Here is a 13,570-nt window from a genome sequence, read left to right as displayed (position 1 = left end):
GTTCCTTGTTCAGCAGCTACCTACCCTTGAGCTCATTTGGAGCTCCCTGTTTGGTCTGAAAATTACATATATACAGACAGTTCTGCTTTTATGATTGCTCAGAACTGCCCAGCCAGAGCTGCAAGGCATATAAGTCCCTTTTAAGCCACTGTGGGATACAGAACAATGCCTAAATAACCAGAAGGTACAGACTTCACCACACACCAAAAGCACAATGAAGAAATTTCATGCAAAAAAAAGGCAACTAAACATCCTATGCTTTGTACCATAGTCCAATGCTTTTGATACTTACCAAGCATGTCCTTGATGGAGCTCCTGTTCCCCTCTTCCAGAAGCTGCTCTAACGATCAGGTTTGAGACTGACCCTAAGCCAGGTTTGGTGCTCATGAAAGGTGAATATCCATTTACCTCTACAGATGTTACTTCCAGAATAAAGCTGGGGCCTGACTTATTTTGTAGAAAGTCTGTATTGTCCCATATCTTTCCCAGGAGGCAGAGGTTTACAGTAAGGCTGTAGTATCTTTCTCTGTGATCTTTTCATTTAGGTGACAAAGAGTAAAGGTTTGCATGAAGAGCCACTCCTTAGTTCCCAGCAGACTGAATTTCCCCTGTACTCCATCACGCAGCACAGCCAGTCCCCCAGTGTGTAGGGCATCCTAAGTGTTTTGTTAGACCTTACAAGCATTTCTGAAACTGATGGCATTCTTAATGACCAAAAGCAAGGTCTAGCGAGTGGAACTAACAGCATGTCAATATAGCAATTTACCATATTCAGTGAACTACTCTGCATGCACAATGTACCTGGTTTTCTGTTGCGAAGGGAGAAATATCGAATGAGGGAGAATACAGAAAGCAGTCAGCCAACAGAAGAGCACGTGACCTAAAAATATGACCTATCTCAGCATCAACAGCTGTTCGCAGTATACAATATAGTCAAAGGTAAATATTCTCAGTTATTTAATATTTCTGAGACGTACTTTAAAATGTTAGGAATTAAATTATTAGAAAACTCAAATTGAATGCATTGATTATCTAACTCCTGAAATAATAATGATAACCTACCATTTAAGCAGCCTTGTTCCCTTTATAAACCTCTGCATTCATGTGGGTCAATCTCCATTGCTCGTTCATTTCAAATAGCAGCCACTTGAAACATTCTTTCCAGTTTTCAGGTTTTGGGGTGGGGTACTTTAGTGCTTTTTTGTTACGTTTTCCTTAAGATAGAGCTGGGAAGCAGCACTTGCAATTCATATTTTGACATCTTTGTTTCTTCTATTTATAACCACTCACCACATTTTCCCAAATGCTTTCATTATTCAGAAATTTTTGTTGAATTATTTCTTCAGATAACTCTTTCCTGTAGTTTTCCACTAGGATCCTGATGTTAATGCAAAAAAATTGGAGTTGCTACAACTGGAGACATGAAATACATATCTATTGATCTGCATAACATCCAGACTGTTATACAAGGTTTCATTTTTGCAGAAACGTTACAAAAATTGCAGATAAACAATAGAAAAATTACATCTGATCACAGCACGCTGGATATAGTTTTTTCTGATGACATGTATTTGCCACTCACTTGAATGGTTTGCAAGAGCTTTCTGATTTCTGCATCATTTTATGAATATATCTGAGTTTTTGACTACACTGTCTAGTCATTTAAAAAGAGGGCAGAAGGAAAGGAATGAAAATGAGGATAGAAAATATATGTTCTTTTAACCAGAGTTTTAGTGCCTTTGCAAAATGTCATTATCCAAAAGTGTGTAAAAGGACAAATATATATGTGAAAGCCTGAAGCTATCACAAACAGGAATTATATTCCTGCAACCAGCTGTATTAAAGGCTTGGTGATGTTCTTCTTCACTCCTCTGCTCACCTCCTGGTAAGGAACCAAGACTTATTCTCCTTCTGTTTGTTTTTTCTCACTGCTTGTCCCTCTTTTCAACTTGCCATCTCCTTCCCTCACGCTCTTTCTCTGGCATAGGGCTCCACTGTCTGCAGCAGCAGTGGAAGATGGCAGAGTGTTGGCTGTGACAGCCCACCTATGGACTGGCCTACATCAGCAAGAGCTTGTGCTCCAGCTTTGAGGCAATGTGCATCAGTCTTCCAAAGGTTAAATGAACTGAAAGCCTGTGATGCAGCTAAATTATTCTTCTCCTAGTGTTGGTTCTTTTTCCTTTATATCCTCCTTTAAAACACAAAGCAAAAGAATAGCCTAGTAGATGCAATTCAGTAGACTTAAAAGGCTCTGAAGGACATTCTTTTGCTACAAAATTCCCTTTCTTAAGAACAAACCCAGATTACTTTAGTGGATATATTTGTTACATCAACAGTGGAAAAAAGAAAAAAAAAGCCATCCAACTTACTGCTATTGAAATGCTCAAGTATGTCCCCACTAGTTATATTTACCAGTTCATCCACTCATTACCACCTCAGGGCAGCATACATTACATTTATAGATGCAAAAGTTCCACTAATATTTTCTCCACTCTAGGAAGTTTCCATTGTATGCATCTCACATTGTCTCTAGATAATAATAGTATTGTCAGCACTAGTGACTTCACTAGCTTGTGACAGGTTATTCGTTTGAAAAGCTTCTATCCAGACTAGCACACAGAATCTTTACCATTTGTCAATGACATAAAACACATGGAATAGCAGATGCCATAGCCTGGATGCCAGAGTAATGCTTGTCTTTCTATTTTTCTGTATTTGTGGTGAATCAGTGAAAACATAATGAGGAAGAATGAAAAGCATTTTTTCACTTTCTTAAAAGATAATTGATGTAATTCCATGAAAGTAAAGGAAAGAACTTATTTAACAAAATATATCTCACTGTAAAAAAATATAAAAGCAATATGTTCAGTGATACAAGCAATAAAAGCTTAAAAAATAACTTAGCTGGAATATGCATTTACATTTTCATTGCTGACATTCTTTCTTTTTAGTATTGTCTTATTCAAAAGTCCAGCTGTACTCTCACATTCAAGAAAATGTGCTTTTACCCAGCCAGGCTCAGACTTGAGCCTAAGAGGTCTTTATTGAAGTTAATTTCACATTCATTATAACCTCCTTTCTTTCTTTGCGCTCTAAAACTTGCACTGAAAGGAGTAGAACTGAAACACTTACAACTTATTCAATCAGTTAACAAGCAAGTACTCAGAACATGTTTAACATGCAGTGAATGTTCGTGGACCACTGAAAACCAAACACAGTATCAGGTTTGCGGTTTCAGCTCAACGTGGGATCTTGTCCATGAAATAAGCTGACAGTGACCTATCTTTTTCATGTATCTGACAGTGCCCCTTTTTTACAACACAATCTACAGCTAAAATGGCATGTGGTCACACAACATGTTCCTAAATTTACAGAACTCTGTTCTGTATTGACAACTGTAATGTAACCATCACCACTATCCTGGTTTCGGCTGGGATAGAGTTAATTCTCTTCCTAGTAGCTGGTACAGTGCTGTGTTTTGGATTTAGGGTGAGAACAATGTTGATAACACACCGATGTTTTCATTGTTGCTAAGTAGTGCTTACACTAACCAAGGACTTTTCAGCTTCTCATGCCCTGCCAGCGAGAAGCTGGGAGGGGGCACAGCCAGGACAGCTGACCCAAACTGGCCAAAGGGATATTCCATACCATGTGACATTATGCCCAGTATATAAACTAGGGGAAAGCTGGCTGGGGGGGCCGCTGCTCGGGGACTGGCTGGGCATCGGTCGGCAGGTGGTGAGCAATTGCATCGTGCATCATTTGCTTTGTATATTCATTTATTATTATTGTTACTGTTATTACTATTTTGTTTTATTTCCATTATTAAACTGTTCTTATCTCAACCCACGAGTTTTCTCACTTTTACTCTTCTGATTCTCTCCCCCATCCTGCCGAGGGGGGAAAGTGAGCGAGCGGCTGTGTGGTGCCCAGTTGCCGGCTGAGGTTAAACCACAACAACCACCTATCCACTTTAAACATAAAAAGTCTGGAAAAGGAAAACAAGCACGAGTTTTGAGGCAGCTCAGGTTGTTAGTAACCTCCACTTTATTGTACGTCACATAATGTTTCTATTACCTGTACAAGGACCCCTTTCAGATTTTTAACATTTATGTTATGTTTAACATAACACCCTCATTTAACAGTGAGGCTGTCTACCTCGCTATAGTAATCTGTATCACTAGATGCTATTTTGGAAAAAAAAAAAAAAGAATGTTTTGGCTTAATCATTTTTACCTTCATCTGGCTGGAATATAATTTTTATGGCCCATGGCATCTGTTTCAGGATGCCTGACACTACTGATGTCCAACATTATGAAATGTGCTGATGTTACCTAAATCTACAGTCCTTTGATTGAGGCCTCCAGTCATAGTATTAACAAAGTTCATGCTTAACCATACATACCTACTGTTACTGCCTTACTAAATTAGGCCCTTAAAAATTAACTCCCTCCTGGAATTTTTGTTGTCTGCACTAAGAGCTTAGGGTGCAGTTTTGCAGCTCTACATTTGAGCTGCTGACTGTGGATGCCACACCAAAATCAGGAATGCAAGCCCAGGTTCAGCACACAATGAAAACTTTCAGTGGGACAAATTTTGATATTTTTAACCACATTGAGTTGAATCTTAGTCCTCAGATACCACCAGGAATAAGAAATCAGTAAGCATGGGCATGCATAACACAATATGCATTTCAGAGGCTAGGAATAACCATAGCGATGCATGGCTGTTGGTGTAATTCCAATAACCAATATTCTTGAAAAATGCTGAATGATGTGATTCTTTCTAATTTTGGAATATAAATTGCATTTGGCGGGTATTAAATATACTCTGTGTTTTGCTGAATATATGAACACTAGCATTCCCGAATTTTTCATAGCATACAAACATGTTTATAAGTTTCAGTTATTAGCACAAGTCTTGAGAATGAATTTAACCCAAAATGTCGCTTAAAAGAGTGAAATTATATTTGAGGTGATTGTGTCCCAGCTGTGGCTACTTCAGTCGTACAAGAGGCATTTGCTTCTTTTACATTGATTTCCAATATCTTGCAAAATAGAGCTTCTAAGTACAAATATGAATGAAGGTGGCAAATGTTGAACATTATGAAAGGTAAGTTTTATTAGACAAAATATTAGAAATAATTTCTGACACAATGAAAATCAAGGAGTCAATAAAAGTTTCATTTTATGGACAATCTAATTTTTTGGTCCAGAGAACTACTTAACATATCTGAAATCTAATTCTGTGTCCCTTTCAAGAACTGAGAATGTAATAACTCTCCAACAGCACCCATGTTCAAGCACCACAAGTTTGAAGTAGGATACCAGGACCTATTAAACAGAACGTGCAATTTGAAGAAGTGGAACAGCTCAATGGTAAAAACCAAATAATTTCCTTGTGATTTTGTACACGTACAAGGGATGTAGTTTGTTCCCTACACCGTATCTGAGGACCAACAGCCAGCCTATAATGAACATGGTTATATTTTGAAACAAAACAGGTGGAAAGCTGGGAAATAAGTGTTTGAAATAAAAGATTGGCACTCTTAGCTAGTTGATTCAAATTTTCTGAACCTTAAGCCATAGAAGCATGTGGGAATATTTCTATTCATTTCAATGGAATTTGGTTCTGTCCTGCCTGAAGCAAATGCTGGAAAAAACTAAAAATTTAATAAAAAAAAATAAATCCAAATGTGACTGCTCACATAGTTTATCAGGAGACAAGTGTGCTTTACAGGTAGTATGTAACAAGCAAACAGAATATATGGCCACCACTGCCTGTATAGAATTCAATCATATCTTACCAAAACCATGACATATGTTCTGCTTTGCTGAGTAGCTAAATGTCATTATCTCATCGGGCTTTGAAGTGGAAAGTCCCTGTTCTGCTGATACAGCCAGGTTATAAATGACCATGTTATGAAGCAGAGTGACAACGACTAAGTCAGTGTATATGTTCAGTTATTTATTGTTATCTTTGTATCTTTCTTCCCTTTTTTTGCAGACATTCTAGAATCATTAAAATCTTTTTTAAAAAAAATACTTTCTGGTCTTGCAGAACTCTTTAATCTTTTTATTAATGGACTCACTGCACAGTCATGTCAGTTTTTGCAATATTAGAGAAGTCATTATTGCTATTTATTTATAGTAGACTGCAAAGCTTTGGAAATGGCAGGTATGTACACAAATAAATCAGCACTGATTGTGATCAGATGTGACATATAATCCCACTGCACAATTACCCTCCAGACTATCTTATAACATCCTTACTTCTTGTCACTGATGCTCCCCAGTTCTAGACATGGGCTGACTGGGAAGTGGGCAGTGAGAGAATACCCAAAGATTCTTTTCCCTTATTAAATTAGGCAGGATTGGGGCAGGAGGCATTGAAATAATTGAATTCTAGTTTGAAATTCTTCTTAGGAGCTGCTGGAACAAGGCACGTTGATGTTTACATTTAGAACAGATTCAGCCAGTATTTTAGCATGTGTTCCCTTCTAAGCACACAAAGACTCATACTAAGAGAACTTTTCAAACTGAGTATTTTGCAAATGATTCTGCTAAGATTAATAGTCACCAGTATAGTCATATTTTGAATCATGTTACTCACACGCAAACTTTACATCCAAGAAAAACCATAATGGATCTATGCTGTATTTAAGTCCTGGAGTTACATAGTAGTCTGTGACTTTCAGCATTTCTTTCAAGCCTACACATACACACACATATATATGTGGTCTTAAAGAAGTTTAATAAGAAATAAGACTATATGTCTTACACTGTCCCTCAGATATTGTTGAACAGTTAGGGAAAGCCTTTAATATTAACATTTTCTCAGAAGAGAGAAGGGCCTTTATACATTGAACACATTAAAAGCAATATGACACGACTGCATTGTAACAAAATCACACAGCAGCAAGCTTAATTCAGGCTGTACTTATGAGCCAGCACTAGGTCCTGTGCTAACCAATGTACAAAATGAAAAAAAGTCATTGCTCCAAAAAGCTAACAAAAAAATCAAGAAGTATACTTCTAGTAGACTTTAAGATGGAGAAAATACAGTACTATCATATACTATAAAAGTGAGATATTATATATATGTATGGTAGGATCTATTAAGAAACAGTCTTTGAATGGCTAAGAAGAAAGATTAAAACAAAGCTGTCTGCACTAAAATAGAAAGAGAGGCAGTTTTACAATGTTAATTTCCCAGTGCAACAACATACTTGCAGACTCTTCTTCAAGCTGAATATATTTTAATGTTGGTAATATTTAGCCATCAAATGCTACAGGGAACACTGACAAAAAACCCAACTGATAATAGTATGGAACCTTTCAAGAATGGCCTGGACTTGGTCCAGCTGTCTCCCATTATTTTGCTAGCACTTTTCAAATTTCATGTAATAAACTTAATTTTGAAACAGTATTTTACAAGTTTATTTGATTTCCTGCACTTGCCTTTTGGCAAAGCAAAAGAAAAATGAACTAGTATTGGCAAAGATGGCGTGTATAGATAGGTGATTACAAAGCAGCACATCAATCTCATTCCATCATGATGAAGTAATATGCATGGTGGGCACAACTGCAACCAATGAATAAAATATTTAATTTGAACACCATGAAAAATGAGACAAAAGTGAAGAAGGAATTTTGCATAAATAAATGAGGCTACTTCCATAAACACTCTTAAGGGATTTTATTATATAGTGGAAAAAAACTGCTGTAGGATTTATTTATAAAAGAATCAAATTTTTTTTATATGCAGAAAGAGAATAGAAAGCAAATAGAATGCAGAAGCTGTTCAGGCCCTGTTCCCACTAGAAAATAAGGAATTCACTCAATATCTAGGGTGAGATGTTCAGTAGCTGTAAATCAACACAGTTTCCATTGGCTTAATAGAAAGACATTGATTTACTCTACCTGAGGATTTGGCCCCTAGCATTTTGCTGTAAGTAGGAAGTTCTTAAAAGATAAGAAATGTTTAAGAGAAAGGTTCATCTTGTAACGTAGCACACGTCTACAAACCAGGGATGTCAAGTAGATACTAGGTAGTTATCCACTCATGAGAAGATTCTTTACTGTGATAGTAATTTACTCTAGGCAAAGTAGTTCAAAAACAAAAGATGAGAATTACCTGATAGGAGAGCTCAAGCAGTCACATAAAAGCATGTGTCCAAAATTAGACAAAAGACCTTTAATGCAGCCAGCACAAAGGTGAAAACCCAAGTTTAATTTCTCCAAGGTGATAGATGCCTTCCTTTAACAGAAGCCAAGAAAGCTCAGACACTAGTAGGAGAAAAGCAGTTTCACATTTGCATCTCCACTGAACTTTTAACCTAAACTCCCTGCTCTTCCCATTGGTCCAATCTTTTGACTTCAGTGCTTCTTCTCACAGCATTCAACATACATTAGATTGACTATGCAAGTCAGACAGAAGATGCACCTAGCACGTATCTTCCACAGAAAAAGCACAAGGACTTGGGTTGTGCTGGAAGACACAAAAAGAAACCTCTCAAAAGGAGACACAGGATCTGCCCATGCTGATATTTAGGGTCAAGCTTAAGGGAAGTTCTCGACTGTTCTGAGCCACATAAGCCATCCTGTTACAACACAGGCCACTTAAAGCCATCAACATTGGCATCTTTGATACCCAAAGTAGAGCTCCTGTCCAATTTAACGTGTAGACTACTTTTTAGGCTAGTGCCTGACAAAGAGAGAAAGAGAGATATAGAAGGATTATGAAGCAGAAGCAGAGCACTGAAGGATCGCTGCTAACAGAACTGCTACACTTAAGACCATCGAAACAAAGTGAATTTGAAACATTGCAGGAAGTGTCAAGCTCATAGAAAAGTAGCAGTAAGATCAGTCTAATCAAGATGGACAGGTAGTGAGAGTTTAACTATGAGATGGACAGCAGCTGGAGCTGGGCTTCAGAATAATCTTCAAGTCTAGCTTGACTATCAGAGTTGAGACATTATCACTGTCATGCAAGCAACTGGAATTTTATGTTCTAATCTACATAACCTTGTCACATTTCTATAATCCATCCTGTTCAAAGCTTACCTGTAGAAAGTGTTTAGAAAATACCACAGTTCTGTTTTGTCTGTTTTCCCATTGCCTCAAGGATCATTGAGCAGCTGGTGGCCATGCAACATGCCTCATGTATAGCTCACATTGCCTTCTCCATGAGAGTGCCAGAGGTTGAGGAGGAATAGGAGCTCTAGTGATAAACAGGCAACAGTTAAACCTGATGACCAAGAATAAAGAATGAAAAACTGGGATCCTCTTTTTTCCCCCTTCATTTCACCTCCAAAGATAAATTTTATCTTCAATTTTCTCACAAGAGCATCCTCCATGCAAGATGAACTATAAAAATGCAGTTATTTCTGATCACTACTGTGTGAGCTTAAGAATATGTTTCTTCCTTTACTTTAAAGCATGTTAGTGATGCTGCATTGTCAAAATGAGGTCTTATATCAGTCAAGATATAAATATAAAAAGATTATTTTTCCTCTGACTTCCAGATAAACCATTAATTATACCATATAGCAGATCAAATTGGGTTTAGGTGCTTAGAAGAAGAAATGTGTTAACAGTAAAATATGTATGGCAAGTTTCAACAGAGGACATTTTGCTCCGAGAAGCTGAAAGCTCCTCAGAGATGCAGGTCAGCATTAACTCTGTCTGATTTAAGGGAAGCATTTTTTTGGGCAGTTGCTGGTCATAATCTGAATTGGAGCATTTATGTCTAGTTTCATACTAGCTTTATAGGTTCCTTTTTTTCATATTCTCTTAGCTGCCTGGCATTCACTGTGTTCATCCAAGATGCTAGTTAGCTTGCCATCTGTACTAGTCACTGCACCATTGAAATGTGCCTTTGGTTTGCTTCAGGAATCAAAGAAAAAATCATAAACAATTAGTAACTCAATGGTCAAGCTGCTTTCAGATCAGGATTTGGGTTAGGAAAAGCTAAATAGGGCTTTTAGACCCATTTGCAGTTCCATAATCATGTGTTCTCTCCCACATCTCATCAGTCAGCTCCTTGGAGTTATTTACAGCAGTTTCAGGGCTGTTCTAAACAATATTCATAACCTACAGATACTCAAGATGTTTTGAGCATGCACCTTTTTCAGTAACTACACATTCCTGTCCTAAAAGATTTAATATCAGACATTAACATTGCCATATCACTGAGAAATACATATGGGTATCCTTAGCTAGCCCGTTCATTTGGGTTTCATTGTTGTTTAATGCTCTGAGACCGGTGCAAAGCAAAGTTAACATACTAAGAAGCCAGGAGCTATAACACTGGTAGAAAAAACAGTCATCATAAAAGTACACAGTTGCATTCAACTTCCCTTTATGAAATACAGACCATTTTATTTATTCCATGTGATTATCAACCCGATTGTTATTTATCATATGGTTGTAGAAAAGTGAGACTTTTTTTTGCAGTTGGGTTAATGAAGCTACATTTCAAACAAAGCCAAATTTCAGGATTCAACAGGCTTTCCAAACCTATGATCTGGTTTCCAGTAAGCAGTTTGTAGAGAGGAAAAGGGAAAGCTAAGTTTGAAACAGTATGCTTATGGAAGTAGCCGTATTGTCTGTCACCAATGCTAAGGGCAACAAGTACTTCAGCTGAAAGAATCTGATGCATTAATGCTTTTAAAGATGCTGTTGCATATTTAGACATTGCAGTTCCACATCAGTGCTTTCTGTACCTTAGCAGTGAAAAGAGCCTTTTCCCACTTACTTGCAGCTACAAAAGCCAACTTTATCCTTAGTGACTTTTCTCCATGTACTAGATAAGCATATTTTGACTGATTTCTGGTTTGATCACCATTCTCTGGTAGGGAGAGCAAGCCTGACGTCCTGTTGACTCAGAGAGAGTCTCAAGAGGCAGCTTCTCCCAGGGTCATGCAATGATATGAGAATCTTAAGATTCATTTAAAAATCACTCCTATCCAGATCACCCAGCAGCAAAGAAAAGCTTGAGACCTCCGAAGACTCAAAACGAGGAGGCAAATCAAGAACAGCTTTAAAGCCAACCTCATGATTAGTTTTAATTTTTAAAATCTAACACGCTTTTTTTGTTGTTATTCACTCAATATAATAAGCAGTACTGTCCAGGTGGCACCCCCTGCTGTGTGTCCCCACAGAGAAATGAGAAAGCACAGTCATGTGGAGTGACTTCTCCAAGAGTTACTCCTCCAAGAGTTACCCCTTCACATGATGGAGCAGAGGGTGTACCAGCCAAGGCCAGAAGCAAGCAGACCAGAGCTTCAGCTCCCTCTTTCCACAGGCTACACAGGGAGACTGAGAAGTTCTGGCTTCTTGTTTAGCTACCTGTTTTGCATGCCTACCCCTAAGCAGTGTGAATGCCCTTACAGTCACTTACAGTTTGTAGAAAAAAATGCTGTTTAGGCCCCCATGATTCACAGCAGGAGAAGGAAAATTCTTCCCAAGACCATGTATTTAGCATCCTGTCACTTATATCACACACTTCTGACAGAGATAGCCTATCTTCTGCCTGCTGATAGGGAGACACAAAGTTGAAGTCAATGAATCTTTCATACAGGAAACTGTAATTCATCACTCACTAACATAATGTGGAACAGCCCCTACACACTGAAAGTGCAATTTTCTCTCAGGTGAAAGGATGCCTATTTCATCATTGTGTCATGATATTTATTTTTTCAGAGACAGCAATGATATTTTAAAATAAGGAAAAAATTGATTTCTGCCTCTAATAAAAATTAATAAGGAAGAACACACTCAAGATAATAACAATTATTAACAACGTTTTTCTGTTACTTATTTCTTTATATATGATGCAGCAGGATTCCTTCCAGACCAAGGTCACAAGAGTCACACAGTCTGCATACAGATGCATTGCCCCAATCCATCCAATGTCACTAAGACACCTCAGAACACATCACCCAAGATCTGATACTCTCCATGGAGGAACCTGTTTTTCTCATTTATGTCAATGAGATATGACATAATTTTAGTAAATATGGTAAGTTACTTTTTTGACTGGTTAATGGCACAAGGACCTTTATAGACCTAGATCTATTTTACAATTTGAAAGTATTTTTACATTTTAAAGAAGTTCCACAGTGATTTCAGAAGCTTTCGTATGGAATAACATCTTTGCTTGGCCAGTTGGATATGCTGATACATGGTAAATAATCCTAAATAATCATGTGAAATCTCTTGACTGTAGAGACTGCAAAAGGATAGTAAACCAGCAACTGGATAACTGAGATCAAAATATGGAAATACTTACGGGGAAGACATACAGGGAAATGCCAAATTACGTTAAGAGTGGAGTTTAAAGTGATAGTGCCAAACAGCTAGCTGTTCCCACTAAAGTTAGCAGAAATATTTACCAGAGTAAGGCACCCAAAAATCAGACCATTTAGTAAGGTGTCAAGAATGAATTTAGAAGTCAAGCAGGACTGGTTTTCAAAAGCACCACTTATTCAGGCTTTCTCTCCACACTCCAAAGCAACTGCTAGAGTACAGCTGTTGAAAACAGGGCATTTAACTAGAAAACTCAATACGTATTTAAGGCACCAAGTCTCAGACAATCAATTTAGAAAACCTTTGTCCATTTATTTTCTTGTATAAAGCAAATAAAACTAACCTGTTTCAGCTGCCAAATGCACTGAGGGAAAGTGAGCCCCTCTTGAAAGTAAAAGTTATCATCAGTAAACTATGGTCATATACTTTATGTGCTCTCAAAACAAACCTAATCATTTTATATAAAACTTAGAGAAAACAAGCAAAGAGTGTGGAATGCCACAGAACACAGGCAAACACAACAATTTTTAAATGAGACTTGAAGCTCAGACCCAGAACTACAGCCTTTGGTCCTCACTGAATTTTTATTTGAGCACAGTATGACTTTTATTACTGCTCTAATCCACAGGAATGTGTCCTAGAGAGTGCACTGACAGCTGTTATCTTCCTGGGTGTATCAGAGTAAGACGACCAAATGGCTTTGCAAGCAGATTTGTTCGAGTGCAGCCAGTGTGTCACAACAGACAACGTGTATGCAGTAAACACCATGACCTGTATATACTGTCCCGATTCTCTCACATACATAAGGCTAGAAAAACATAGCTTTTGTTTTTGTTTTCATCTTTGTGCTGGTTTTGGCTGGGATAGAGTTAATTTTCTTCATCGTAGCTAGTATGGGGCGATGTTTTGGATTTGTGCTGAAAACAGGGTTGATAATACAGGGGTGTTTTTGTTACTGCTGAGCAGTGCTGACACAGAGTCAAGGCCTTTCCTGCTTCTCACACCACGTCACCAGCGAGCAGGCTGGGGGTGCACAAGAAGTTGGGAGGGGACACAGCTGGGACAGCTGACCCCAACTGACCAAAGGGATATTCCATACCATATGATGTCACGCCCAGCATATAAAGCTGGGGGAAGAAGAAGGAAGGGGGGGATGTTTGGAGTGATGGCTTTTGTCTTCCCAAGTAACCATTACGCGTGATGGAGGCCTGCTTTCCTGGAGATGGCTGCACACCTGCCTGCCCATGGGAAGGAGGGAA

The sequence above is a fragment of the Aptenodytes forsteri genome, unplaced genomic scaffold (genome assembly GCF_000699145.1).
Source record: "Aptenodytes forsteri isolate BGI_AS27 unplaced genomic scaffold, ASM69914v1 Scaffold172, whole genome shotgun sequence".
NCBI classification, from domain to species: domain Eukaryota; kingdom Metazoa; phylum Chordata; class Aves; order Sphenisciformes; family Spheniscidae; genus Aptenodytes; species Aptenodytes forsteri.
Note: the sequence above shows the minus strand (reverse complement) of the source record.